This window comes from Callospermophilus lateralis, unplaced genomic scaffold, assembly GCF_048772815.1.
Source record: "Callospermophilus lateralis isolate mCalLat2 unplaced genomic scaffold, mCalLat2.hap1 Scaffold_858, whole genome shotgun sequence".
Classification (NCBI taxonomy): domain Eukaryota; kingdom Metazoa; phylum Chordata; class Mammalia; order Rodentia; family Sciuridae; genus Callospermophilus; species Callospermophilus lateralis.
Genome location: NW_027516671.1, coordinates 367,752 through 386,326, shown reverse-complemented (window position 1 = coordinate 386,326; position 18,575 = coordinate 367,752). Strand labels below are relative to the sequence as shown.

The window sequence follows — 18,575 nt, the reverse complement described above, 5'->3', positions numbered from 1 at the left end:
AAAAGAGAGCATGAGGCAGAGAGAGTCTCTGCCAAGCAGCTTTTTATATTTTCTTCCAGAAGTTGTAGAGGTTTAGCTGCTACATTTAGGTCTGTAGTCTATCCCTACCAGTAGTGTGTGAGGGCTCCCATTGATCCACATCCTTGCCAACTTATTATTACCATTTTGATTATAACCATATTAATAGATGTGAAGTAGTATCTCACTGAGGTTGTACATTTCCCTAATGGTGCTGGGTATCCTTTCATTTGCTTATTGGCTTTTGCTTATTTTCTTTGGAGAAATGTCTATTCTAATTTCTTGCCATTTGTCTTTTCATAATGAACAATAAGAATTGCTTATATATTCTAGGTAGTTATATTCTAACTACATGAATTGTAAATATTTTCTTCTATGATTGTATTTTCACTTTCTTCGATGGTAGCCTTTAAAAGTTTTAAATTTGATGAAGTTTATTACTTTATTATTTTTTCTTTTGGTGCTTGGGCCTTTGGTGTCTTAACTACGATGTCATTGTCTACTCCAAGATTTACTTATGCTTTCTTACATTTGGTTTTGGTTCTTACATATATATGTGTTGTCCATTTTGAGTTCTTACATTTATGTCTGTGGTCCATTTTGAGGTAATTTTTATGTGGGGTAGGGTTTAACTTAATTCTTTTGCATTAAAGACTACATCATTTTGAAATATATTTTCACTTGGAATGCAATTCTAGGATGTCAGTGTTTTTTTCTTTCAGAACTTGAAAATATTGATGTACTGTTTTCTGGTTTGCATGGTTCTTGAATGAATTTTGAGATTTTACTCTCACTCCTTTGTACATAATGGTATCTGTTTTCTGTAGATGCTTTTCAATTTTTTTCTTAGCACTGGTTTTAAGCATTTAGTGTATATTTGTGTCATCTTTATCATTTTTCTTGTTCATTGAGCTTTGTGAATCTGAGTGTCCATCAGATATGGAACATTTTTATTTATTATTTCTTCAAATGTGTTTTTCTCACCTCTTTTAGGAACTACCATAACACATATATTGGACTGGTTGAAGCTGTGCATACTGATGCTCTGTTCAGTTCAGTCTCTTTCTCCGTGTTTCATTTTGGAGAGTCTTTATCACTGCATATTCAGTTTTCTGATATTGACTTCTTCAATGTAGAATTTGCTGTTAATCTCATTCAGTGTAATTTTCACCTTAGCCATTGTTTTATCTGAGTTTAAATTAGATCACTTTTATATCTTCTTTTTTCTCCTTTACATGCTTATGCTTTTCCATAGCATCTTGAACATATGGTATACAACTGTATTAATGTCCTTGTATAATAACTCTCTCACAGTGTAATTAATGATCATTTCTATTAATTTTCTTTTCAACATGGGTTATATTTTCCTACCTCTTTGCATGCCTCATACATTTTTATTGGATTCCAAACATTGTGAATTTACCTTGTTGAGTATCGGATATTTTGTATTCTTTTAAATATTCTTGAGCTGTGTACAGCTTTTTGCTGAACTATCTTGGAAACATATTTTGTATTCTTTTAAATATTCTTGAGCTGTGTACAGCTTTTTTCTGAATTATCTTGGAAACATTTTTATCTTTTTAAGATTCTGCTATACAGGAGTTACCTTCAATTTTGGGCTAATTTTTGCCTTTTACTGACTATGTTACTTGATGCCCTTTTATTATAGATTTTGCATTCCAGCTGGTGATTACAAAAATTGATCTCCATGCCAACAATCACCACCACCTTCCATCCTGTTCCTTTCTGAAGATTCTTTCTCTGGCCTTACATGTGTGCCCATTGTTACTTAACCACAGACTTCAGGGGAACCCTCCATAGATGTCTAGAGAGCTAGTACATGTACACACTCTCTCTCCCTCTGCAGTTCTCTACTCTCTCCTTTACTCTGATCTGTGACTTCTAGCTGCATCGGTCTCTTCAGACTTTAAAATCCATCTCATCAACTCAGGAGATTTTCTATTTGAGTTTCCCTTCTCTGAATGTGGCCTGAAAAATTCTTTCCAGGGAGTAAATTGGGATAATCCTAGCACTCATCTCTCATGCTTAACTTTATCTTAGAGGTCACTCTTATGCTGCTTACTATCTAATATCTGAGAACTGTTGTTGTTTGTATTTTGTCCACTTTTTTCCAATGTTTCATATGTGAGGGTAAATCTGTTGCCCCTCTTGGAGAGATTTAGTCCCACATAATGTTTAACACTATTATCTGGCACATCATTTACAATAGATGAGGTTCTTCCTGGTAATGGCAGCATTAGGCCTTCTGAATGCTACTAGGCAAGTGCCTTCACAAGTTTCCAATGGTATATGTTATTATGCTGCCAATTATTTGTTTCAGATATGTTTTTCTTGTCTCATTTAGATCGTACTCTGACATTAGGAACCCTTCATACTTACAATTTTATGTCCCCTCCACCCAAACTGGATACATTTACCTTTAACAATTACTCAACCCTTACCCCGTAAGAATTCCCTTTGAGGTATTAAAGAATAATGCACTTGAGATTATTTATCTCCATGCCAACAATCACCACCACATTCTATCCTGTTACTTTTCTGAAGGTTTTTTAACATAACCTTATATTAAACATCAATACCACATATTTAAATGCTATGAGTAAAAGTGAATGCTGATTCATCCACTAATTGTATGTATCCTGGTAGAAAGAACTACCACTACCTTATTGTGGCCAGTTGAGAAATTTTCTTCTCATTATCCACCAGATTAGTTAATATGTCTTTAAGGCAATAAGTTTAAAAAATGATACTGATAAATCAAAATATTGAAAACTCTACAAACTAAGCAGCTAGTTCTTCAGTAACTGGAAGCACTAACTATGCATATAAAATTATATCTGATTATGAGTCAAAGTAAATATCAAGAAGATAATATGCAATTAGATCATTTTGCTATTCTGATTTTTCCACCAATGAATTATCATTAATCTCTATTTTATAATAAGAAAAATTCTACAACATACCATATTCTATAATAAGAAAAATAAGAAAAAATTAAAACTATTTTTTAAAGATCTGCTTAAATATTCCAGTATCATGTAACCAAACAACTCTCCACAACAACTATGTTTTTATTCAACACAAACATTCAGGGGTACATTCCTGTAGTTGAGGATGCATGCTGCTGAGAGTTGGACCTTAAATGCCTTGTTCCCATAGCTTATTTCCTCTCAGTACTATTTATATATGGGGGCTTAATAGTTAATATATGTGTTTAGGTTAATAGTGTAGTATATTTATAATATCATTGGAACCATGAGTTTATCCAACAAATCATTTGTTAACTCTCTCATACATTCTAGGCATTTCCCTAGTCACTGATGTAACAGTAGCGAACAAAACAACTAATTTCCTGCTCGTGTTGGAAATTGTGTTTGAGGTTGGGTTGGAGCAGTCAAGTAGATAAACAAATGTAAGGCAAGTAGTAAGAGAAGTCTATAAAGTGGCAAGGCAAGTCTGAAGAGAAAGAAAGGCAGGGTGATGGGCTTGATAGTCATGGCAAGAGGCTCTATTTTGTGTAGGGTGGCCAGGGAAGGCCTTTATCACATGAAATGCCACTGTTACAAAGACATGATAAAGTGAGGGGGTAGTTAGCTAGTCAGATGATTTGGGGAGTTAAGGTTGAGGCAAAGTTACAAGTGTAAATGCTCCGAAGCAGGGGTGGGCTTGGTGTATTTAAATGGAACTAACAGAACAAGAGAAGAATGTTAGGAAATGGGTAGAAAAGGATGAGGGGAGTCATATTGATTAAGAGCAGTCCATAATAAGGCAGGGCAGTCCATAATAAAGTCATGGCTTTTTTTATTCCTGATACCAGAGATTGAACCCCCAGAGGCACTTAAACACTGAGCAACACCCACAGTACTTTTTAAAATATTTTATTTAGAGATAGGGTCTCACTGAGTTGCTTAGGGACTCACTACATTTCTGAGGCTGGCTTTGAACTCAGGATCCTCCTGACAGCCTCCTGAGCTTCTGGGATTACAGATGAGTACGATCAGGCCTGGCTAAAGTCATTGCCTTTTATTTGGAAATGGGAAGCTATAGGAAGATTTTGAACAGAGAGACACAATCAAATTTATATTTAAAAATATCAGTCTAGTTGCCATCAGGACAATAGATATTGGGGAAAATGAGGGCAGAAGCAAGGACAGAAGAAGGCTATGGAAATCATTCAGGTGACTTATGATGTGGGTTTGGCCTGTATATTGGCTTAGCAGATGCAGAGGAGTGGTCAGATTCTGGGCATGTTTCAAATGCTTACTTGGAAAGAAGGAAGTCAGAAAATAAATAAATAAAATGCTGTATAATTTATATCAAATTCTAGGAAATGCAAAGAGATGTTTGGAGACAGCTAGAAAAGGTGAGGGGAGGGATTACAAAGAAGGATGAAAGACTCTTTTGATTTTGGTGATAGTCTCATGGGTATATTCATGTCAAAACTTATCAAATTGTACACCTTAAACATTTGCAATTTATTGTAGGTCAACTATATCTCAATAAAATTATAAAAATAAAGACATAATATTGTCTAATGGACTGGAGTTGGAATGTGAGAGAAAAGAGATCAAAGATGGTTTGTAAGTTTTGGGCTTTGAGCACCTGGATAATGGGAATTAAATTGTCATTCTTATTTCTGAGATAGGGAAGACTGAAAGTAGCAGATTTTGAGAGAAAAATGAGTTCAGTTTTCAACATGTTGTTAGAGATGCCTACTAGATACATTTTATAACATAATAAATACATGGTAGAAAAGAAATGAAGAATGACTCAGTTTCTCTCTATGATCCACTGGTTCTCCAGAAAGCACAGAAGTACACTGGACGAACGGGGACCTCTCATGGCCCCTGTAGACAAATGTTTGTGCACACTTTTTTTTCCATTGTTTTCTTTATTTAACATTATGAACATGGTGGACTACATTCTTTTCTCTAAGTTTTAAAGATTCAGTTAATTTGGGGAAACAACTGATGGGTTCATTGTTGCAGGTTGATGAATAACTTTAGCAGAGACTAAAGTAACAAGCCCTTGGTCACAGACAAATGAGAATGGCTCCACCAAGGATGGGAGCATTGCAGACACTCTTCCTTGGGCTGGCTAGCTTGTGCCTTTCCCCCCCCTTAACTGTACATATCAGTAATTCAGCTATATTATGATGTAAATCAGATTTTGCTCCTCTTGTCAGAAAGTACAACATTTGCTTGTTAGTTGGTGGGTTGTGATGAAAAGGAGTCTACTCCTTGGGTTTGAAACCTAGCTCCATTACTCACTGGATGTGTGACTGCCTCAATTTACTCTAAAATAAGGATTGGAATAGGACCTACTACTACTGTAAGGTACTATTGTTATGAAGATTAAACGAATTGATATGTATAAAACCTTCAGAATAACAACTGGACATAAAGAAAGTGTTCAAGAAATGTTAGCTAATAACTTTCTTCTCTGACAATCGGTTTTGACAGTTGGTTCCCACTAAGTTGAGGACTTTTTCGGACCAGGACCAGATATCTTGTCTTTTGATTTTCATCCACTCCCACACCATGCTAGGGCTTTGTCCAGCATCTGGCATGAATGGTAGCACAAAATGAAAGTTAAAAATATGCTGTTGAATTAAATGACTTCTTCCCTTATGGATAAAGATAAGAATCTCAAGATCTTAGCCCGAAGACTACTGTCCATCTCTCTGCCCTCACTTGTCCCCGCCTTAAAAAAAAGCAGGCCATAGTCTCCAGTTTACACCCTCACTCACAGTTCCATTCACTTTTCCCACTTTCCCCTTTCCTAATCAGAGGGATCTTGGGGTGGGACTTCGAGGAACCTCTAGGAGTTTGAAGGGGAGTGAGCTTGGAACTAGCTGTGACAAGTCATGGGTGGGATTTGGTAGTTCAGAAAAGGAGGTACCAGACCAGGAATGGGGGATGGGAGTGATGGTGAAATGGAGTAGGCTAGTTCAGGATGGACCAGAAATGAGACTGTTGAGGAAAGCCAGAAAGTACCGGTTGGCGGAGTGGCGGGGGATGGGTGGGTGATGAATGGAATCACGCGGAGGGTGGCTTGTGAGGGCACAGAAGCAAAGGCAGGTGATTGGACGAGAAAGAGAGTCCTAGTTGCCACGGCAGCGACTAGAGGAGAAGGTCTTCAGTTGAGGAGAAGGTCTCCACTAGAGAAGGACGGGGAGCTTCGGCTCCCTGCATTCCCCAGTAGAGCCAGTGCATCGACCCCCATATATCCCTGCTGACGTGTCCGGGAAAGGCTTAAGCCTTCCCGGGCACCGCCCCTCTGCGCCTCGCTACCCACCCGCCCCCTGAGCCCTGCCTCCGGTGCTGCCCAACGACGCCCGCCGACGACGCCCGCCGCAGCCTACTCCACCGCGTCACCGGCTCCCCGAGGTGACCACAACATGGCTGCGGCGCTGGGGCTGCTCTTCTGGCTGTTCGTGCTCTGTCTGACCTGGCGAGTGCTGGGCCAACCGGACCCGAGCACTGGCCGGCGCTTCTGGAAGCACAAACTCTGTGCAGACGACGAATGTAGCAGTGAGTGTGCAGGCGGGTGGGCGGGCGGCAGCCCAGGGTCTCCGGTGGCTCTTCGGGGCTGCATGGGGCTCCGATCCCCCGGTCCCCAGCCCCGCAGGCTGGGCTAGGGTTCGCAGGACGACGGGTGGGGCACAGGAGTGACGAAGAGCCTCGGGACCCTGCGTGTGTCCCCTCCAGCTCTGCTGGCGCCCCAGCCAGCCCGCTCGGGTTGCAGGGGGCTTCGACTCCCACGTGTTGGCAGCGTTTTATTTTTCTCTACTGACTGAGGCGGGGGTTGGGAAACATGATTCCCCAGGGACAGCTCTCAGTTTATTCCCTTCCAGGATTCTCCTAGGATCTCAGTGGGTGATGGGGTTGCACGCCGCGCGCCCGGGGCTCCCCACGCTGTAGCAGAGCGCTTTTCTGCCCCCGCCACAGGGACCTGGGCTGGTGCGGTATCAGGGCAGATGCTCTCCAGGGCTAGGTGGCCCTAATCCCAGCGGCAGGTTGATAGTGGGGCTCCTTGGGAAAGGCTCACTGGCCCCTTCGTCCTTTTGGTGCACTGGGGATTGGGCTGGTTTTGCCTTTTAACAGGGACTAGAGTTTAGGCTTGGGAAGAGCACTGAGTCCAGGCATGCAATGTGTTCCGATGTCGGCCCCGACTCTGCTTCAATCCTGTCATTTCTGTGCATAGAAGCCTCCCTTCATATTTGAGGTAGGGTAGCAGGTGGGCCAGTAATCTTTTGCTTTTGAAAGAGGCCAAGGATCTGCACTGGCCACCTGGGAACTGCAGCCTCTTCTGTGTGCAGGAAGCGGACAGAATTACTTCCCAGTCCTGGATTGGAGGTGGGCGGTGGGGAGGATGTAGCCATTCAGATTCAGATGAAGAAGTTTGTTGCAATAACAATAATAAATACTCCAAAATTTTTATAAGCCAATTCAGTTTTAGACTCAGTCGCTAGTGTTGTTGGAACCTCTTTCCTCTATATATTTACTGGCCCAGAATACTTCTTATGGCCTCACACTTGGTTTCTAGTAACCTTGTAACTTGATGACGGTGTTGTCCATAAATTGTAAGCAGTACATATTTTAAAATATTCATGCTAAAAAGGCCAAGAAGTTTACCATTGAGCTCTTTATGCCTAAATCGGTGTTACCAAAAACAAATTTTATAATTTGAATTGTTTGTTCCACTCCAATAAAGAAAAAAGATGTCTCCAATATATGTTAAGCAGTTCCTAGAGGTTCCTAAGGCTGGAGTAAATAAACACTCAGAAAAGCAAAGCAGCTGCCATGATATTTCCTTTCAGTTTTTGGTGAACAAAATCAGGCTTCCAGCATGGTAGAATGTTTGCTATTCTTTGCTATCAAGCGCTATCCTACGTGGGCTACCTGGACAATCTCATCACTGATGCTTCCTCAGTACTAAGACATGGTGTTGGTAAGGTTCAGTGGGGTAACATAACTTGAGAAATGGCCTGTGTCCAAACAGATGTGACCAAACACAACAGGTGGGTCTGTGTTCTGTTGTAGGAAGTAGTGAGGTGTGTATGTCAGGTGTCCTTGTGTGCCTTCCAAATAAGTGCTCCAAAAAAAAAAAAACTAATTAGGTGCTCCATAGTATGCATTATGTTGTCACCTAATATATTACTGATTTGTAAATCCTCTATGACCTAAGGGGGAACAAGAGAAACATTGCCATTTCCACTTGTGATGAGAATTGCCCACCTTAAAGTGTCTCTCACCTTCAACTTGGCCTCTTAAATATATATGAATTAGGATGCTGACAGTTTTGAAAATAGTCCTATTTTAGCTTCAAAAAAACAAGTTACCCTCTCCAAATCTGTGTTTGTTCCTCAGACATATATTTTTATAAAACACACATTCTTGTGTATTTTACTGCTAATTGGCTTTTAGAAAAAGTGTTATTTCCATTTCTTCTTTGTGCTTTTTACATACATCTATTGTCCATTTCATCTTAAATCAGAAACTGTGTATTTGGTCAACCAAAAGAAAAATGTTGCTTCTACCATTTTCTAGATCAATTGTGATTCTAGTCCTGCATTTTAAGCATGAAGGTATTGCCTGACCTTTTTTCATGGTTAAACTTGTTCCTTGTCAGATAGGATACCCACATTTGATTTTGTTTATTAAAAAAAAAATACAAATGAGGATGTTTTGAAACAAGTCGGCACAGCAGGAGAGCCTGCCCTATAACGTGGAAAAAGTTCTAGATAAGGTCTTCCGTGCCTCTGAGTCACACATTTTGAGCGTAGCAGAGCAAATGCTTGATAATCGTGTGAATGATATTAGAGACATAGGAATAAAGGAAAGTAACATATTTGAAGAGGCTGCAGTGCTTGATGATATCCAATACTTGATCTATTTTGTGAGGTACAAGCACTCCACAGTGGAGGAGACTGCTCCATTGATAACAGCGCCTCCTCTAGAGGAAATCTGGGCTAAAGCTGAAGGTAAATACCTGCCTGCGGCTTGAGCTGGAGAAAAGGACTTGTTCCATCCAGGTGTTTTTGTGTATTATTGTAAAGTTCTGTTCAGTTTCCATGTGCCTAAAGGAGAAAGAAGGCTGACTCAGGAGCCCCATATGTTCCTTTATTCATTCTTTTGGGCTAGAGCATGAAAGGACATTGCTTATTCTTTTTTGTTTCCTTTAGGACAGTTGGGATTGGTTAGCATGTTCAAAGAGAAATTTTATAAAAAGCTAAAGAGAAAGATATAAATGAGAAACTAATGCACAAAGTAGACCTGTTAACAGTACAGATTTTATGTTAAAATTATAAAAGGGCTTTATTAAACATAATTTCTTAATCATAAAATATCTGTACTAGATCATGTGGGTGTGGAGTGACTAGCATAACTTTTTTTTTTTTTTAGAATTTAATCTCTTTTTATGTGGTGCTGAGGATCAAACTCAGTGCCTCACCTGCACTAGGCAAGTGCTCTGTCACTCAACCCTAGCCCTAGAATAACTTTTAATGGATAGCTTGCCTGAATTCCCCTCCCCAGCATTTATCTTTTGTGGATACCATACTATTTCCAGTCTCTTGGGGGAGAGGTCACTTATTCTGGTTTTACTCCACTGGGTTCTAAGGTCCTTGCATTCATATTAATCAAGGATGGAACCAGGATGACAAGCCTTATAATGTAGTGCTTGACACATAGAAGCCTTTCAATTAAATATTCGTCAAACTGACAATGAGCCAATATCCTGATAAAAGCTTTCTGTTTCCTAGTTTCATATTTGATCATCTCTATCCATTGTTTTTCAAAATGAAATATTTCAACTGAGAGTATATGATAAGAATTCCAGAAGGACATAAAGCCATTGGAAAAATTTACTTCCCAAGAATGCTAATTTTACCTGATAATTTTGGGAAGAAAACAGTTGTACATTTAATCAAAGCAGATATATTTTGGATAAGAATGCAAAGTACAAGTGAATGTTCAGGGTAGAATATGAAGCTGTGAAGAGATAATCTTTGCTCTGGATCCTATTGGTCTATGTCCTGAGCTCAGGAAGGAGATAGGTCCACCATTTGGCTCCTAGGTTACTTTGAACATTTTTGAAAGGCACATTAGCAAGCTAGACTTACGGAATTCCCTTCTCTATTCTGGCTCGGTGAGACCAGCACACTTGTAGATGAAAGAGTTCCTGTTATTTCTGCTCAGAATAGACATTTCACATTTTTGTTCTGGACCAGAATTCTCCTCTGCACATTTATTCATGTGGGTGTATGTTGGTTTGCCAAGGGAAGGTAAGTTATTGAAGCCTGTATCAGAAATGTATTTGTTTATGAAATACTTTGGATTAAAGGCTTCTTTATAAATTTTACTATATAGTTCAGTCATCCTTTAAATGGGATGAAAACAATTAACCCTCCCGTATCCTTGCCCAGTTGTTCTCATGGGTGCATGACAGGACATGGAAGGCAGTGTTGAGGTATCTGGAGCTGTGTGCTGAGGGAGAGTGCTGATCATTGGGCTTAAGTGGGGGTAGATAGTGTCATCCAGCTGGCTCAATGCATTCTTTTCCCCTGTAGAGATGCAGCCACCCCATGAAGATGATTTTCCTAAAGAGAACACAAATCATCTTAATAGAAATCTTCATGAAGAGCCTCGCCTCCTGAGTCATCATTTAAATATGAACCATCCTGAAGAGCCCAGCCTCTTGAGTCAACCTGTGACTGAGGACATGGGTGTCTTAGAAGTGTCTCAGATCCCAAATACTGAGAAAGTAGAACCAGGTAAAGCTTGCCAATTTTTCTCTACAAAGTAGAGGCATTATCATAATGAAGGCTTTCAAGGATATTTGTTGTCAAAGCTACAAAATAGAGCAGAGAGTGATATAGGTACATGTGAGTTCAAAAAAAAAATCTCTTAAGTGAGAGAAAATCAAGAATAAAGATGACTAGAAATCAAAAATAGGCCAGAGACTGTAACTCACCTAAAAGCAAATGTTTAGCTATGACTAGCTTGTGTAAAACATTTACAACTAAAATATTATTCTTCAAAGGCCTTACGCTCTAAAACTGTAATTTTCAACCAGACCAACAGCACCAGAAACTCTGGGGGTGGGACCCACAATCTGTGTTTAGCAGGCCTTCCAGGAAAGTCTGGCCTGGTACAAGTTAGCTTGAGAATCACTGTTCATAGTCTCATAAATTCTGTGTTTTTTCCCTTTTCTTCTAAATGGAATGTAATATAGCTCAAGTCCTGTTTTGACTTGCTTCCTGGACATGGTAATTAAACTTTTTCAAATGCAGTCAATGGTCCAGATCTTTATACTATATACTTACAGGAAACAATACAGAACTGCAATCCATTTTAGACTGACACTTATGAATACTTCATCATAGTGCACAGTATCCAGTGGGAGATGAGAAACAATTTTTCAAAAAAATCCCCAATAATGGCATCAACAGCATTCTACTTTTGTGTTGCTCACTCTCATTTTATCAGTAAATTAGATGATGACTAATTGTTTTATTTTATCCATCCAGTATGGTGCTATGAAGCCATAATTACTGTATTTTGTGTTTTTAAAGGTTCTGGTCTGTACGCATAGCTATAGCATTATCCTGCACCAGTGCAGGGCTTGGCAGCACTGATCCTGACCCCCCCCCCCGCCCATCTGCACACACAGAGTGTAGGAGAACTCATAGCACGGGGGATTCAGTTAATTTGAGAAGGAATAACATATCAGTTCTCCCATTTTCCAGAAGACATTGTATCCATATATGAACACTACTGACTTCTGAACTGTCTTTAACTCCATAAGGTTCTGAAAATGAATCACGCACCATTAAGATTTGTTATTTTCATGCTCCAAAACTTTCAAGATTAGGGAAAACTTGGCTTACAAAATTAAGCATGAATTATTTCCCTGGCCTTTTAGGTTCTACCACAAAATGATGTCAATCACCTTTATAGGTAAAATCTTCCCAAATGTCATTTAATGTGTCTCAGGTGCTGAGATGCTGAGCCAATGGGCAGACTTCACCAGCAGTCAAATTTATAGACTAATAGTGAATGGAGGGCCTGGGGTTGTAGCTCAGTGGTAGAGTGCTTGTCTAACATGTGAGGCACTGGGTTTGATTCTCAGCACTGCATACAAATAAATAAAATAAAGGTCCATCAAAAACTAAAAAAAAAAATTTAAAAATTAGGCAAAAGCTTAAAAAAATAGTAGTGAATGGAATCTCAAGGTTGAGAAAGACCTTAGAGGCAACTGGTCCAACTTCCTTTTTTTTTGAGAGAGAGAGAGAGTTAGTTAGTTAGTTTTAATATTTATTTTTTAGTTATCGGCTGACACAACATCTTTTTTTTTTTTTTTTGTATGTGGTGCTGAGGATCAAACCCTGGCCGCACGGCCAGACGAGCACACTACCGCTTGAGCCACATCCCCAGCCCAACTGGTCCAACTTCTTAATAACTGCATGTTGGACTCCTAGCTGTTTAATCAAACATACCCCAGTCTTATGTAACTCATACTAAAATTCTACCCCTACAAGCTCTCAGATCTAACTGGAATTCTACCTCATTCACAGAGCCTCAATGCAGGTCTGTACCCAATTCCCTTTAGTCTCTCTTGGTATTACTATGTTCTTTTTAAATAGCTGTCATCTGTCCACTCAATAAATAGTTGTTGAGTATCTCTGCCAGGTGCCAGATGCTGTGTTAAGCCTTGGCTCATTTCACCTGTAAATCTGCAAACCAAGACTCCCTCTCTTTAAGCTTTCCAAAAATTTTTAACACAAAGTTTCACCAGCACTAAATTCATGTTTGTTGAATGTGACCCTGTCTATATATCTCTGGTTTTAAAAATTTTCCTTTAGTAAATATTGTTCTGATAGCAGTTGTATGGCCATGGAAGTAGTGGAGAGTAGACTGGAGATTGTTCATTTTATAATTGAAGGGTCTGACAGCTCTAATTAGGATTTTGAAGTTTTCTTCTCTGTGTTAATTGTCTTTAGGAAAGCCACATATTCCAGGCACTGTGACTCATATATTTAGTGAAACACTCAATGAATATTGAAACTGAAGAGAGACAATTCTTATTCTATAGCATAAAATAAAAGAGCCATTTCCCCTTTCAATTTTAGAGCTACTTATAACAGAAGGTCCTCCTGTTGATGATGCTGATACAGAAAACCAACTAGAGGAGACAAAGGTGGAAGAGCCAGCAGATGCCACCCTTTTGGACAACGTGCTTTTCTTGTTATATTCATTCTTGCTTTATTTCACTAAGATGGTAAGTTTGACATAATTTCTTCAATTAGAATGTTGATTATTTATTAGTTTTTAAGTGGTTTCTGGTCATGAAGTGAAGAACTTAAAATGTCTTTATGAAAATGACTCCTGACCCTTTGAGTAGATAGCTCCTAAAACAAAAGCCATAGCGGTGTGGCTTAATGGCTACTTAGTTTAGCATATGAGGACGATTTGCTGTCTACTAAGGCTGGACATTTGTACACCTGTAAAAACTTGGTTCTTCCCCTCAGAACCTTTCATTCTGGCAGGGAGATAATAGCATTCACTTGAAACACAGTAAGATAATGGCAGAAAGAGAGGTATTTATTTGATGGTAGAACATTATTGCCCATAAATGCATTTATTATGGTTGGAATGGTGATCAATAAGGTCAGAAAGTAGTTGAGATGTGTTTGAAGCATAGGCAAAGGGCAAACAGGAGTGTGTCATGTGGTTTGTTGTTGATTAGACAGGCTGGGGTGGAGGATGGTGGGGGAAGCTGGCAGCCAGAAGAAATGTGTTCAGAGAAATGGAAACATGAAGAAAAGCATATTTGGGGAGGCCAGGAGAATGTGAATAGTTGGTGTTGTATAAAATGTGAAGTTGGAGGGGGATGGTCTGTTGGAGAGGCCAGCAAATCTTAAAGGAAGTCATGAGCCAAAGTAGCATTAGACCATTAATAGTGGGGATCCTTAGAAAGTTTTAAGAATGAAAGGAATTAGGTTAGATCTGTTTCTTAAAAAGAGTCACTTAAGGCTGACCTTTCTAAAGAAAATCATGATCCAAACAAGACATTTAATCTGTCTAGAAGCTTATCTAAGCATTTTAGGACTTACCTCCCCCCCATGGTATTTGTTGATATTAGACTTTTAGAGTTTAATTATAGGAATGAGAAAGCTTTTAGAGATTGGAGGAAAAGATGGTCCTAGGGCCATTGTGACAGTAATCCTTCTCAACTGAAGTTGTTTCCTGTAGGTTGTGTTATTTCAAGACTTGTGTAAGAAAAATGATGTTGTTATTTTCCTTGTAAAATGTATAGATTTTGAAGCCAGGTAGATCTGGTTTCAAATTCCAAGGTTATCATTTAGAAGTTTGGGCAAATAAATAAACTTTTGAATATCAGATTCCCCATCTGAAAAATGTAGATAATGCTTACTCCAATCATAATAATTAAATGATTTGACAAGGTAAAGTGTCTGGTGAGGTGTCTGGCATTTTGTAGGGTTTTACCCCCATGTACCCCCTAATTCTCATGTAGGCAGTCAGAGGTGGTATAAAGACAATGAATACCTGGGGAGGAAAGACCACCAGGGTGGAAAAGATGTGATGGGGAGAAATGAATCATTTTTCAGTTGGCTCCATGTTTGTTCATGGTGGTGGCAGCCACCTGGGTAAGGAGTATGTACAAGCCAGGCAGTTAGAATAATGATATTTCCAGTGATTAAAGCCCAGTCTTCCAAAGTCATAATTTGATTATCAGAATGAATCAACATCACTTGGAAAGTTTACAGCCTCACGATATGGGAAGGATTTCTTTATTCATTTTTTTAGGTATGCACAGAGCCCTCCTCTAGGTCTAGGTCGGGGTACACGAATGTGGTGCAGGTATGGTCAGTGATTTTGCGGTGATAGGTAAGAAAGACATTGACATGAGTGGCAAAGAAGAGGCACAATGTTACGAGACTGATTTGAAAGGAGCCTTCAAAAAGGCATTTTGATGGCCCAGTATGTACAGGACATTGTGCGAGGACTAAAAGAGTCTAACAGGTGTAAGGCATGATTGTGATTTTTGAAAGCCTTAAGAAAAGGACTTAACAAATATATGCAAAAATTATGAACAAGTCAATGTAAAATCTTAAACGAGTAGTATGATATCTGTTAGGACTGGAGAGTAATAGGCTCTGATGTGTTTTTTAGATGTGCACCAATCAGATTCATTGATCAATGGAATCTTAGTAGAATCTTAGTGTTAGAAGAAACCTTGGAAGGCTGTTAGTCTAGTTTCTCACTCATTGCTGTAATTTTCTTTTTTTTTTAACATTTTATTGGAGGTTAACTGATAAGGAGACAGGAGGCATGCTCAAATCCATCTCTCATTGGCCATTTTTTTTTAAAGAGAGAGAGAGAGAGAGAGAGGATTTTGAATATTTATTTTTAGTTTTCGGTGGACACAACATCTTTGTATGTGGTGCTGAGGATCGAACCCGGGCCGCACACATGCCAGTCGAGCGCGCTACCACTTGAGCCACATCCCCAGCCCCATGATTGCTGTAATTTTCTTTACTGTGGCCCTGACGAGTAGTTATGAGGCCTGTACACCAGTATTTCCTTGCTTGAGTCACTCTCTTACAAGGCTATATGTTCTTCTGTTGTCTAGTTCATCCTTGTATTGACTCCAAATTTTCCTCCACATGATTTCCTCTATAAAATTGAATTCTTTTCTACATAGAAATCCTTTAAATATTTGAAGTTATATCTTAATTTAAAAATTATTTTTAGTATTTTTATCATGAAAACTTTCAAATAAGAGCAGAGAGAATAGTAGGGGACTATAGGTAACCATAACATACTGTACATTTCAGAATACTAGAAGAAAAGATTGTGAAAGTTTTACCATAAATGATGTTTGAGGAGGTAGATATATTTAAAATGATTTAAACGTTACATAGTGTATACATGCATCAAAATGTCATGTTACCTACTTCAATAATTAAAATGTTTATTTCTATGTACTAATTAAAAAATAAATTTAATTAGAAAAGCTTTAAAGAAAAGCATAGAGAATAGTATAATGAACCCACGGGCCATCACCCAACTTAACAGTAATTCCTTGATAGCCAATATCAGTGAGTTTTTTTTAATTTGTTCTCATTGGTTATACATGATAGCAGAATGCATTTTGATTCATTGTACATAAATGGAACAAAACTTTTCCTAGTTGTACACAACACGTGTAGTAGTCCTACATGTACCTCTGGTAATGAGGTTCATCTAATTCCACCATCTTCCCTATCCCTATGCCCTCTCGCCTGTCCTAACTCCCCTTTGCCCAATCAAAGTTCCTCCATTCTTTCCATGCCCCTTGCCACCCACCTCACCCCCATTATGGGTCAGCATCCACTTTCATAGAGAACATACAGCTTTTGGTTTTGGGGATTGGCTTACTTCCCTTAGCCTGATATTCCCATTCACCCGCAGATGCCATAATTTTTTTCTCTTTTAATGCTATAAGTAACATTTCATTTTGTAAATGTACCACAGTTTCTTTATCCATTCATCTGTTGAAGGGTTGTTTCCACAAAACTATGGAATGCTTCACAAATGTGGGTGTCATCCTTGCTCAGGGACCATGCTAATTTTTTCTGTATTGTCCCAATTATACTATATGTGCTGCCAAAACAATCACACTGTGAGTTTTACCCATGTAAAAACTACCATAATCAAGATATAGAACAGTTTTTTCACTAGAAAAGGGGTTTCCTTGGCATCCTTCCCAGTGAGTTCCTTCACCACCTGTTCCAGGCAACCACTGATAACTTTTTTTTTTAAAACTATAGATTCATTTTTCCTACAGTACTATTTCATAAATATGCCCCTATAAGTGGACTCATATCTAGGAGTGCAATTGCCTCCTACGTTTAATGTATGTTTTTATCTTATGTGATACTGTCAAGCCATGCTAAAAAATGACCACAATCATTTTATACTTCCACCAGCAATTTAGGAGACTTCCACTTGACTTCATCTTCACTAGCACTTGGGCCATTGTAGTGGGTATGTCTTTGTGAGTTTATTTTCTGATAATTAATGATATTGAGTGAACATTTTTTTTTTCAGATAGGGTCTCGATAACTTGCTTAGGCTCTTGATAAGTTGCCAGCCTCAAACTTGGGATCCTCCTACCTCAACCTTCTGAGTTGCTGGGATTACAGACATGTGCCATCATGCCTGGATCAAATACTTCTTCATGAGCTTGTTGGCCATGCTGTTTTTGTATGTCAACTCTCTCTGGCTAGCTGGAATCCAGACTTTTCCCAGCTCAGTGCCAACTGTGGGATTGGTTAGCTTATAGTTGTTCTTGGCCCTCGCAGGTACTGCTTAGAATGTAGCCCCAAACTGAAGACCACCTCCATGCAGATTTCTGGAACTCTTTTTCTGTGGCTCCCATCTTTCTGGTAGTTTTCTCTACATGTTTTTGGCTGCTTAATCTCCTGGAACTCTGGTCTCTTTCTCCTCAGTGAGACTGTTAATCCCCATTTGGGTCCCCCTTCCCAAACTGAGGTCTAGAGGGTGCCTCAAGGTAGAATGCTCACCTATTTGTTCTCCTGCTCTTAGGGGTGACAGTTGCATGTCCCTTGTGGCTTTCTATCTGAAAAATAGCTGTTTAAAAATATATTTTGACTGGGCATGGTGGCACATGCCTTAATATCCTAGTGGCTCGGGAGGCTGAGAGAGGATCACGAGTTCAAAGCCAGCCTTAGCAAAAGTGAGGTTCTAAGTAACTCAGTGAGACCCTGTCTCTAAATAAAATACAAAATGGGGCTGAGACTGGGGATGTGCCTCAGTGATCAAGTGCTCTTGAGTTCAATCCCTGGTACAAAAAATATATATATATATATATATATATATATATATATTCCAACTTTCTGGTTGCTTTCAGTGGGAGAACAAGTCTCATATAAGTTACTATCTATTGATTTCTCCTTTTGTTGTAACTTTTTGCAATAATTGAAAAAAATATGTTTGTGGGACTTCTAGGATATATTGTAGTTTTGGTGAATAAATGACAATCCCCCTGGTACAACAATTTAACCTGTTTTCTCTATTGCCTTTTTTTTTTTTTTTTTTGGTAGTGCTGGGGATTGAACCTCGGGCTTTATGCATTCTAGGCAAGTGCTGAGCTAACAACCTCAGCCTCTCTCTGTTGCTTTATATTTCTTGGAAATTGGTAGTCAGGTTTAGGTTCAATTCTGTTTCTTATGAAAACTTAATAGGAAATATTGCATTGACATATGCATGTCCTCTCCTTTGATGTTGACTACTAGTCAACAGTGACGTTGGTGAGATTTGCTAATATATTATAGGTTGCAAAATAGCAATGGTCTGAGTTGCTGGGATTTTTCTTTCTTCATTTAAAGGCTGGGATGCCTACACAAATAAAAACTTGATTATTCTTTTTTTTTTGGGGGGGGGTACTGGGGATTAAACTCAGGGGCACTTGGCTAGTGAGCCATATCCCCAGCCCTATTTTGT

General features: G+C 39.1%; 1 non-coding gene and 1 pseudogene across 1 annotated transcript; one reads left to right on the top strand and one right to left on the bottom strand.

The window, feature by feature from the left end:
* Positions 1-6,679, top strand: part of LOC143387521 (leucine-rich repeats and immunoglobulin-like domains protein 1) — an 89,226-nt pseudogene extending 82,547 nt beyond the window's left edge.
* Positions 6,680-16,621: 9,942 nt separating this feature from the next.
* LOC143387532 (U6 spliceosomal RNA) lies at positions 16,622-16,728 on the bottom strand. The gene has a single exon (XR_013089856.1). It is a non-coding gene; the product is annotated as a U6 spliceosomal RNA (small nuclear RNA).
* Positions 16,729-18,575: the final 1,847 nt, after the last annotated feature.